At 50.2% G+C, this 12,173-nt stretch overlaps 1 pseudogene; it reads left to right on the forward strand.

Annotated features, from left to right (window-relative positions):
• Positions 1-10,281, forward strand: part of LOC107118692 — a 38,574-nt pseudogene extending 28,293 nt beyond the window's left edge.
• The last annotated feature ends 1,892 nt before the right edge of the window (positions 10,282-12,173 follow it).

A 12,173-nucleotide genomic window follows, 5' to 3' on the forward strand; every position in this document is an offset into this window, starting at 1 on the left:
GTTCAAGACCCGGGTGCCGCAAGACAGGGTGAGCTCCTGTCTCTAGTTCCAGCTCCTGCCAACCTAGCAGTTCGAAAGCAAGAAATTGCAAGTAGATAAATAGGTACCACTTCGGTGGGAAGGTAACAGCGTTCCGTGCGCCTTGGTGTTTAGTCATGCCGGCCACATGACCACGGAAACGTCTTTGGACAGCGCTGGCTCTTCGGCTTTGAAACGGAGATGAGCACCGCAACCCTAGAGTCGGACTCGACTGGCTTTCGAGCAAGGGAACCTTTACCTTTTTATGTGAGGAGGGGGCTGAGAGTGAGATTTGGGGCAGGGGACGAGGAGGGAGGCAGATGAAGGAGGGGGGATTTGGGGGGGCAGGGGCGGGAGGGCTGCAGGAAAGGTTGAGGGAGCTGGGAAGGGGGAATGTAAACTGGGGGGCACAGGGACTGTTCCCCCAGTTCCTCAGAAGATCCTTAGGAAACAGAATCTAAGAGGGCAAAGCGATGCTCCCCCTCAGCTGTGGAGTCTTGTGAGCAAAAATCCTACTTGGTGAGCTCCTGGTATTACAGTCGCCATCGAGCGATTGGGCTGCTGCATCATTCGGTTTGCTCTGGAGCGCTCCTCCCTGAGCGGAGACAAACATGTGGGAGCCGGAGGCTAAAACACTGTGAGCTGGCTCACACTCACGCAGCTTAGAGGAAACACTGGTGCAAAGGGGGATTTCCATCAAGGCTGTGCCCCTTCTGTCTTGGGGAAAGGGAGGGGGGGGGGGTGTCAGCCAGCCGATTTGCTCTGGGTTTGATGCTTTGGGGGGATTTATTTTTCCTGCTTCCACACGGGACCCTGGAGCGCTTGGGGCCCCTGCCGGAGTTTTCCCCCTCTGGCTTGCCTGTGACCCTGCCCAAAGCTGCTTTGGGGTGAAGTTGAATTTTGCAAACTAGGTGGGAAGGCTGCCATTTCACATTCCCCACCTCTGTCCCAAGGACAGCTGTTCTTCCTTCTCCGGGGTATGTGGGGTGTGTGTCAGGGGTTTTTAAATTTGACAGTCGACGAGTGTATATCAGTATAACCATGATAGGTCTTTTTGGCTATACCAATTTATTTAGTATAGAAGAAGAGATTGGATTTATACCCCGCCCTTCACTACCCAAAGGTGTCTCAGAACGGCTGACAAACTCCTTTCCCTTCCCCTTCCCACAAGAGACACCCTGTGAGGTAGAAGAAGAAGAGATTGGTTTTATACCCTGCCCTTCACTACCCAAAAGTGTCTCAGAGCGGCTTACAAACTCCTTTCCCTTCCCCTCCCCACAACAGACACCCTGTGAGGTAGGCGGGGTTGAGAGAGCTCTCTTGAGAACTGCCCTTGAGAGAACAGCTCTGACAGAACTATGGCTTGCCCAAAGTCATCCAGCAGCTTCAAGTGGAGGAGAAGGAGAAGAAGAGATTGGATTTATACCCCCCGCCCTTCACTACCCAAGGGAGTCTCAGAGCGGCTTACAAACTCCTTTCCTTTCCCCTCCCCACAACAGACACCCTGTGAGCAATGTTCCCTCTAAGCTGTGGAGTCCTGTGAGCAAAAATCCTACTTTGTGAGCTACTGGCATTAAAGTTGTGAGCGAGCGATTTGGCTCCTGCATGAATCAGTTTGCTCTGGAGCCACCTCTCCTGAGCTAATACAAAAATATGTGAGCCAGAGGCTAAAAAACTGTGAGCTAGCTCACACTAACTCAGCTTAGAGGGAACACTGCCTGTGAGGCAGGCTGGGCTGAGAGAGCTCTTGACAGAAACTGCTCTTTTTCAAGAACAGCTCTTATCAGAACTACGGCTTGCCCAAGGTCATCCAGCCACGTGCGAGTGGAGGAGTGGGGAATCAAACCCAGTTCTCCCAGATTAGAGTCCGCCCACTTAACCACTGCACCAAACTGGCTTTCAATACAGGATTGATGTTTTTTTTAAAACACTGGGACAGTCCAGTGTTTGGCGGGGAAGGGGAATTTCAGGGAGTTTGGGGGCAGGAAAAACACAGGGAAACCCGTCCCCACCTGTGGCAGAGACATGAGCTGATGGAGCGGACAGGACTCATTGGTGCTCTTTCCCCCTGTTTTTCCCACGCATGGATTCGAGGCAGCTTCCCTTGAGACTGCAGGCGGAGGGACACTTTTGGGGGGGCTTCCCTCAGCTGATATCTTCCCGCTACAGAAAAGCATCATGGCCAGCCCAGGCAGAGAGTACAAAAACATTTCCCCTGCAGGGCTAGTTTTCTGTGTGCGGGGAGAAATTAATTCCAAGCTGGCGTCTCTTGCCTTCTGCCTTCCGTCAGGCACTCCATCCCCTCCCACCTCATTCCCAGGACACATTATCCTAAAAGTTGGGGGGGTTGCAGGCAGGAGGGTCTTGGGGCTTCCCTCAGAGGGGAGGAGGGAGGGGCGTGGCTTCAGGCAGGGAGAGGGACTCCTCCCCCCAGGAAAAGGTTGGAAAAGTTTGTGAGGAAACATTTGGAGGGGAGGAGGGGGGATGAATGGATAAGGAAGGGAGGACAAACCCCCCCATATAGAATGGCCGGTTGAGGGGAGAGATGTGGGGCCAAAGGCTCCTGAGCCTTGAAGGATCCAATCCAGTATCTCACCATCTGGAGAGAGGTTCACTCCAGGGACTGGCACAGAAAATGTGCCTGGAGCAGAAAAGGGTTCCCCACCCTCTTTCTTTCTCTCTCTCCCTCCCAGGCAGGAGCGGAAGGACGCCCCCGGACGCCTCCTCTGCCGTCTCCCCTGTGCGTCGAAGGGGAAAGAGCCGCCATGCAGCCAACCCAGGTATTGGGGGGACGTTATTGGGGACATCATGGACAGCAGACAGTAAGGTGTGCTCTCTTCTCTGTTGTCCTGCTCAGAGGACCGGGCTCCTTCCCACTGATTCTAGTGTTCCCCGCTGGGAAGGCAGAAAAACGGTCACACACACACACACCTGCCTTGGATGGTTTCTGCAGAGAAGCGGGACAGTTAGAACATTACTTTTAATTTGGCCCAACCTCCAAATGCCTCCGTAACCATACAGAATTTCCCACGGAAACCTGTTTTGTCCTTTATCCTTCTGACATTTCTGGCCTCTTCCCCAAAAGGCTGCTGGCCCACTGCGGCTGAGGACAGCCCCTCGGGTTCCAAAATGCTCCCAAAGAGTGTTTTTTGGGGGGGAGAGATGTCCCCAGGGGGGCTCTTCTTGCCATCTCTTCGTGCTGCTCTTCCCCTGTTAATTGACTCCGTTTTTGGCTTCCCCCTTGTGGGCCAGCTGTCCAGTGTGATGTAGAGAGATTGCTTCCTTCTCCTCCTCCTTGCAGGCCGCTGGGGTGTCCTTCGAGGAGGTGGCCGTGGACTTCACCCGGGGGGAGTGGGCCCTGCTGCGCCCGGCCCAGAGAGCGCTCTACAAGGAGGTCATGCTGGAGAACTTTGGGAACGTGGCCTCTCTGGGTGAGGAGGAGCCCTCTCTCCCTCTTGCAGTTTGGAGTTGACAACAAGGGAGCCCTTGAGGAGGAGGGACGTGGTGTCAGGCCGTCTGCCCTGGTTCCCGTGGCTGGTCTCTGCCTCCCTCCGCCATCCTCCCTCTGTTGTGGGGGCCTGAGCCACGTGAGAGGGCATCAGAAGAGGTGCCAGGGGAGGCCCGGTCTGGAGACGTTTACGCAGGGGGTTTCCTTCCAGTCTTGGCCTGGCCTTCCCCGGGCTGAAGTGGCTGTGGAAGGAACTCTGCTGTCTTTTCTGTCATTTTAGTCCCAGCTAACGTTTCCATCTCAGCTTGGCAGGAAGCAGGCACAGAACTGCCAGTGCCAGTGTTATTTAAGCACCCCTCTTGTTGTCTAGGGCCTCAGGCTGCCCCACAAGATAAAAAAGGGGTCGCTTAAAGCCTCCTCCTGATCTTGCTTCCATTCCCAGAGAAGAGGTGCTGAAAGCCCCAAGGGTACGAAGGAGCTTGATCCATTTCAGGGGAAATAAGGGCCCAAATCCTTTAAAATGCAAAAGGAGTTTTCTGGAGACCCCCCTTTGCGAGAAATCTCCTTCTGAAAGCAAACCGTCCTGACTGGCTAAGATCATTTCAGATTCCAGCCACGAGGAAATGGTCAGGAGAAATATTACTGAAGACATAAAGGGATTTTCTTAACACATTCAGGTGAACAGCCTGGTCTGCTTCCTGAGTTAGTTGTAAAAGGACAAATTCATATCCAGGCGCCTAACCTCTGTAAGGTAAAGGTAAAGGTTCCCTTGCTCGAAAGCCAGTCGAATCCGACTCTAGGGTTGCGGTGCTCATCTCCGTTTCCAAGCTGAAGAGCCAGCGCTGTCCAAAGACGTTTCCGTGGTCAGGTGGCCGGCATGACTAAACACCAAGGCGCAGGGAACGCTGTTACCTTTAAACCGAAGTGGTCCCTATTTATCTACTTGCAATTTCTTGCCTTCGAACAAGTACTAAAATGGTTGTTTTTGAGTTCGTCTCAGACCACAGTTTGCATTGTTCCAAACAGATGTGGCCAAAGGAAATGAGTGACTTGAATCCTGGAAGTAGCAAATAAGACAGTGTAGTTTGATTCCACTGTCACAGGACAACCTTCCCCCCAAGAGATATGGGGGACGAAGCTTATAAGGTTTGGGTGTTAGCCACAAGGGTAAAAAAGAAGTCAGATAAAGGGCCAATATTAGAAACCTAGTTGAAATACACAAAAATACATCTATTTATTAGAAAGACAGTTAAAAACATATTAGGGCCCAATGAAAGCCTCGTAAAAAAGTAAAGGTGGCTGAAACACCAGGGCCAAGACACATGACCTGACGCGTTTCCACCCTATTGGGGCCTTCTTCAGAGGTCAAACCATATTGAGGTCAGTGTTCCTCTAAGCTGAGTTAGCGTCAGCTAGCTCACTGTTTTTTAGCCTCCAGCTCAGACATTTTCATCTTAGCTCAGGAAGGAGGGCTCCAGAGCAAACGAATTCAGGCAATAGCCATATCGCTCACTCACAACTTTAATGGCAGTAGCTCACACAGTAGAATCTTTGCTCACAAGGCTCTACAGCTTACAGGGAACGTTGATTGAGGTACACCTAACTTTAATACATATTACAGTAAGATAACCAATAAGTGAATCCTGGACCAAGCAAAGGAAGGTTAAGCAGCAAGATCTATAGACACAATTTTTCGCGACCCCATGGACCAGATCACGCCAGGCCCTCCTGTCTTCCACCGTCCTCTGAAGTTTGCTCAATTTCATGTTCGTTGCATCTATGACACTGTCTAACCATCTCATCCTTTGCCGTCCCCGTCTTCTTTGACCTTCAATCTTTCCCAGCATCAGGGTCTTCTCCAGTGAGTGCTCCCTTCTCATTTGGTGGCCAAAGTATTGGAGCTTCAGTTTCATTATCTGGCCTTCCAGGGAACAGTCAGGGTTGATTTCTTTGAGGATTGACTGATTTGTTCTTCTTGCAGTCCAAGGGACTCTCAAGAGTCTCCTCCAGCACCATAGTTCAAAAGAATCTATTCTTCGGCGCTCGGCCTTCCTTATAGTCCAACTCTCACAGCCATACATGACTACTGGGAATACCATTGCTTTGACCATGCGGACTTTTGTTGGCAGGGTGATGTCTCTACTTTTTATCATGCTGTTTAGGTTCGCCATCGCTTTCCTCCCAAGGAGCAGGCGTCTTTTAATTTCATGACTACTGTCACAGTCTGCAGTGATCTGGGATCCCAGGAACGTGAAGTCTGTCACCACTTCCACGACTTCCCCTTCTATTTGCCAAGGAGTGATGGGGCCGGATGCCATGATCTTAGTTTTTTTGATGTTGAGCTTCAAGCCCACTTTTGCGCTCTCCTCTTTTACCCTGAGCAAGAGGCTCTTTAGGTCCTCTTCACTTTCTGCCATTAGAGTGGTATCGTCTGCATATCTGAGGTTGTTGATCTTTTCCCCAGCAATCTTAATTCCCGCTTGTGATTCATCCAGGCCAGCATTTCGCATGATGTACTCTGCATATATATTAAATAAGCAAGGTGACAGTATACATCCTTGTCGTACTCCTTTTCCTATGCTGAACCAATCAGTTGTTCCGTATCCGGTTCTAACTGTCGCTTCTTGGCCCTTATACAGGTTTCTCAAGAGACATGTGAGGTGGTCTGGTACTCCCATCTCTTTAAGGACCTGCCATAGTTTGTTGTGATCCACACAGTCAAAAGCTTTAGCATAGTCAATGAAGCAGAAGTAGATATTTTTCTGGTACTCTCTTGCTTTCTCCATAATCCAGCGAATGTTGGCAATTTGATCTCTAGTTCCTCTACCTCTTCGAAACCCAGCTTGTACTTCTGGTAGTTCTCTATCCACGTACTGTTGAAGCCTAGCTTGTAGGATCTTGAGCATGACCTTGCTAGCGTGTGATATGAGTGCAATTGTGCGATAGTTTGAACATTCCTTGGCATTGCCCTTCTTTGGGATTGGAATGTATACTGATCTTTTCCAATCCTGTGGCCACTGTTGCGTTTTCCAAATTTGCTGGCAAATGGAGTGCAGAACTTTAACAGCATCATCTTCTAAGACTTTGAATAGCTCAGCTGGAATACCATCACCTCCACTAGCTTTGTTGTTAGTAATGCTTTCTAAGGCCCATTTAACTTCACATTCCAGGATGTCTGGCTCGAGGTCAGTGATTATACCGTCGTGGTTGTCAAGGACATCGAGGTCTTTCTTGTATAGTTCTTCTGTGTATTCTTGCCATCTTTTCCTAATCTCTTCTGCTTCTGTTAGGTCCCTACCGTTTTTGTCCTTTATCATGGCCAGCTTTGCATGGAACGCTCCCTTGATTTCTCCAATTTTCTTGAAGAGATCTCTAGTCCTTCCCATTCTATTGTTTTCTTCTATTACTTTGCACTGTTCATTCAGGAAGGCCTCCTTATCTCTCCTTGCTGTTCTCTGGAAATCTGCGTTCAGTTGGGTAAATCTTTCCTTTTCGCCTTTGCCTTTCGCTTTCCTTCTTTCCTCTGCTATTTGTAAAGCCTCATCAGATGACCCGAACAGGTATTTTAAGTGTTTTGAGTGCCATCTGCCTTTAAAATTTTCCCTTGGCTATGCCTTGATGCTTAATCAAGGTCAGCACTTTTAAAAGAAGGGTCTCATTATTTTGCGTGGAAATACTGCACCGATCGTCAGTCCGTGCACACAGAGGTCCCAAGAGGCCTTGAGTGGGTGTACATGTGTGCATGGCCCCATACCCATGCTCCCGCAGAGTCTCAGGATAACAAAAGAGGGGTGACTCCATACGGTACTGCATCCCACCCCTATTTCTTGCCTGTTGTGTGTTTCTGGAGGGACCGTCAATCTGGCTTGGAATTGTTGGATCGGTGGGCACACAGAAGAGATCTAATTTTGTGGGTTTCCCCTACTGATAAAACAGGACCTCTGGTGGCCAAACCTGACCTCATATCCCAGCTGGAAGAAGAAGAGGAAGGGCTGTTGCTCCTGTGCTGTGATGAAGACGAGGGATTGGAAGGTAATGGCTTAGATCTCTGTCTTGGGACGGTGTGTTGCCTGCGCTTCTTTGGAATGGCTGGTGAATTTCTGTGGCCTTGTTTGCCCTCACTGCTTGAGTTTCCCCTCAGAAGAGCTTGGGTGGATTGTGGATGCTGAAACGGTGCTTGTAGATCTTATTAGGAAGGGTATTGAAAACAGATCAGACAATATCATACTGCCCCTCTATGGTGCGACCTCATTTGGGGTACTGTGTGCAGTTCTGGTCACCACACCTTAAAAAGGATATTATAGCTTTGGAAAAAGTGCAGAAAAGGGCAACTTGAATGATAAAAGGGTTGGAACACTTTCCCTATGAGGAAAGGTTAATGCCCGGGCTCTACTGGTAGCAGGAGCTCCTTTGCATATTAGGCCACACACCCCTAGTGTAGCCAATCCTCCAAGTGCTTACAGAGCTCTTCTTACTGGGGCTACTGTAAGCTCTTGGAGGATTGGCTACAGTAGGGGTGTGTGGCCTAATATGCAAAGGAGCTCCTGCTACCAGTAGAGCCCCGGCGGCTTAGGGCTCTTTAGCTTGGAGAAACGACGACTGAGGGGAGACATGATCGAGGTTTATAAGATAATGCATGGGATAGAGCAGGTAGAGAAAGAGGTACTTTTCTCCCTTTCTCACAATACAAGAATTCCTTGTGGGCACTCACTGAAATTGCTGAGCGGTCGGGTTAGAACGGATAAAAGGAAGTACTTCTTCACCCAAAGAGTGATTAATACATGGAATTCACTGCCACAGGAGGTGGTGGCGGCTACAAGCATGGACGGCTTCAAAAGGGAATTAGATAAGCATATGGAGCAGAGGTGCATCAGTGGCTATTAGCCACAAGGTATAGATAGGGGCTCTGGGGCAAGGGATGCTCTGTCTTCTTGGTGCTTGGGGGGGTCAACAGTGGGAGGGCTTCTAATGTCCTGGCCCCATTGGTGGACCTCCTGATGGCACCTGGTATTTCTGGCCACTGTGTGACAAGAGTGTTGGGCTGGATGGGCCTTTGGCCTGATCCAACATTGGCGTCTCTTATGTTCTTATGTTCTTAACCCAGGACAACAGTTCCCTTCTGCCGACTCTTATGGCCCTTAGGCCAAGTTTAGCCCAGTCTTGTCCTCTCTGGAAGGCAGAGCTTTGCCGGAGGCCCCTTTCACTAGAGATGCCGGGCCTTGACGCTGCCTCTCTGTGCCTGCAAAGCAAAGCGTGTACTTGATGGCAGAGATATGACTCGAAGCAAACCCAGGCGGCTCTCACGTGACCACATTTTACCTCCCTGCTCCCCTGGTGTGGAGTAGTGCATATGATTGTGAAGGGTCTGGTGCCTACAATATACCCATAGAAAATCCAGCCTCTTCCAGAGGAAGTCCTGCCTTTCCCAGGGTGTGTTTAAATCTCATTCAGGATTTGTCTCTTCCGACCCGATTGCATGTGGCCTGGATCTGCCCAGCAGGACGCTGTTTACCTACCCCAACAAATGGGCAGGAGGGGTCTTAGCAAGCGGGGGGGGTCTACACAGAAGATCCCCCCCGTAGGGGTGGAGAAAGGGAACAGGGACATAGCAATTATGGCTGGTATTGGAGGAGCAGGCAGGCAGGCAGGCGAATGACAATAGCAGGCGTGATCAAGATGGGTCGCCGTGTTTGTCTTTATTTATTATTTATTTATGTGATCCAATTTATACCCCGCCCTCCTTGCCGAGGCGGGCTCAGGACAGCTTATGGCATACATATAAATATGAACATTAAAAACTCCAACATATACAAAAGAACATCATTTTAAGAATGCGATATAAAACCATCGTTAAAGTAAAGGTAAAGGGTTCCCTTGCTCGAAAGCCAGTCGAATCCGACTCTAGGGTTGCGGTGCTCATCTCCGTTTCAAAGCCGAAGAGCCAGTGCTGTCCGAAGACGTTTCCATGGTCAAGTGGCCGGCATGACTAAACACCAAGGCGCACGGAACGCTGTTCCCTTCCCACCGAAGTGGTCCCTATTTATCTACTTGCAATTCCTTGCTTTCGAACTGCTAGGTTGGCAGGAGCTGGAACTAGAGACGGGAGCTCACTCCGTCATGCGGTACACCCGGGTCTCGAACTGCTGAACTACCGACCTTCCACAGCCTGCAGTTCAGCGTCTTAACCACTTGAGCCACCGCAGTTCCTAAAACCATCGTTACGTAGCACTTAACTATAATACAAAATGGCCAGGCACCCTACTTGAGAGCCTGGCGGAAGATCTTTGATTTACAGGCCCTGCGGAACTGCAAAAGGTCTCTCTGGGCCCTAATGTCATCCGGGAGCTCATTCCACCAGTGAGGGGCCGCCACAGAAAAGGCCCCGTCCCTCGTTGTGGCCAACCTGGCCTCTTTCGGGCCCGGGAGAGCAAGGTGATTTTGTAGCAGTAGATTTCTGTAGCACTAGAAAAGAACAAGAGTCCCATAGCGCTTTAAAGACTAACAACAATTTGTGGCAGGCGTCCAGGGATGAGATTTCTTGAGTCACTGTGAGCAGAAGAGGAAGTGAGCAGTGACTCATGAAAGCTCATCTTCTGCCCAGGTTTTGTTAGTCTTTATGATGCCACTGGAGTCTTGCCGTTTTCTACTGGCTTGGAATTGTTGGGTTTCTGGGCATGCAGAAGAGGTCTAATTTTGTGGGTTCCCCCCCCCCCAAAAAACAGGCCCCCTGATGGCCAAACCGGACCTCATATCCCGGCTGGAAGAAGAGGAAGGGCTGTTTCTCCTGGGCTCTGATGAAGAGGAGGGATTGGCAGGTAGGGGCTGAAGACACCTGTCTTGGGACGGTGTGTTGCCTGTGCCTTCCTTCCGAGGGCTGGTGAATGTCTGTGGCCTTGTTTACCCTCAAGGTTTGAGTTTCCCCTCGAAAGAGTGCTGATGAATTGTGGATGCTGAGATGGTGCCTATAGATCTTCCACCCAGGGCAAGAGGCGGTTTTCTTCTGCCTACTCTCGTGGCCTTTAGGCCAAGTCTAGCCCAGTCATGCCCACTCTGGAAGGCAGGGTCTTTCTGGCCGGGGTGTTTGCAAGCCCCATGTCGCCTGATGCCTGCAAAGCAAAGCATGTAGAGATATGACTCAAAGCACCACAGACGACTCTCACGTGAGCACATTTTATATCCCCCCGCCTCCGCTGGCATGGAGGGGTGTTGCATGTGATTGTGAAGGGTCTGGTGCATATGCAATATGCCAATAGAAAATCTAACCTCTTCCAATCCCTGGCTTTCCCAGGGATTCTTTAAACCCTAGTCAGGATTCGTCTCTCCCAATTAATAGCCAATTGCATGTTGTCTGGATCTGCCAGGCAGGAAGCTGTTTACCTACCTCAACAAATATGCAGGAGGGGTCTGTCACTTCCAAAGTGATTAACATAAGAACATAAGAGAAGCCAATCAGGCCAGTGGCCCATCCAGTCCAACACCCTGGTGCTGCGGAGCAACCAGTTGGCCACTATGTGAGACAGGATTACAGTTAGGAAGTTTCTCCTGATATTTAGCCGGTAACGACTCCCTTGTAATTCCCACCCATTAGATCTAGTTTTGCAATCCGGAGCGAGAGAGAACAGATCTGCTACATGACAGTCCTTCAAATACTTGAAGACCGCAGTCATGTCCCCTCTAAGCCATCTCTTTCCCAAGCCAAACTTACCCAGCTCTTTCAGCCTTTTCTCGTAGCCATTCTGGGTCGTATTGGAGGAGCAGGCAGGCTGGCGCAGCACCAGTGCGGATGTCGAACTCTCACTTCTAAGTCTGGATTTGCTTTTTGAATGTGTACTTCTTCTTCTTTTTTGAACTGCCCCAAGGGGCAGAATTTTATTTGTTTTTGAAACTAAAAAAAGGTAAAGGTAAAGGTTCCCTTGCTCGAAACCCAGTCGTATCCGTCACTAGGGTTGCGGTGCTCATCTCCGTTTCCAAGCTGAAGAGCCAGCGCTGTCCGAAGACATTCCCGTGGTCATGTGGCCGGCATGACTAAACACCCAAGGCGCATGGAATGCTGTTACCTTCCCACTGAAGTGGTCCCTATTTATCTACTTGCAATTGCTTGCTTTCGAACTGCTAGGTTGGCAGGAGCTGGAACTAGAGACGGGAGCTCACTCTGTCATGCGGCACACTCAGGTCTCGAACTGCTGAACTACCGACCTTCCACAGCCTGCAGTTCAGCGTCTTAACCACTTGAGCCACCGCAGTTCCTAAAACCACCATTACGTAGCACTTAACTATAATACAAAATGGCCAGGCACCCTACTTGAAAGCCTGGCAGAAGATCTCCAATTTACAGGCCCTGCGGAACTGCAAAAGGTCCCGCAGGTCACCTGGGAGCTCATTCCACCAGTGAGGGGCCGCCACAGAAAAGGCCCTGTCCCTCATTGTGGCCAACCTGGCCTCTTTCGGGCCCGGAAGGGCCAGGCAATTTTGTAGCAGCAGATATCTGTAGCACTAGAAATGAACATGAGTCCCGTAGCACTTTAAAGACTAACAAAATTTGTGGCAGGGGTCTGGGGATGAGATTTTTTGAGTCACTGTGAGCAGAAGAGGAAGTAAGCAAGGACTCATGAAAGCTCGTCTTCTGCCACAGGCTTTGTTAGTCTTTAGGGTGCCACTGGAGTCTTGCCGTTTTCTATTGGCTTGGAATTGTTGGGTTTCTGGGCAT

Source organism: Gekko japonicus, unplaced genomic scaffold, assembly GCF_001447785.1.
Source record: "Gekko japonicus isolate JY-2015 unplaced genomic scaffold, Gekko_japonicus_V1.1 scaffold5857, whole genome shotgun sequence".
NCBI classification, from domain to species: domain Eukaryota; kingdom Metazoa; phylum Chordata; class Lepidosauria; order Squamata; family Gekkonidae; genus Gekko; species Gekko japonicus.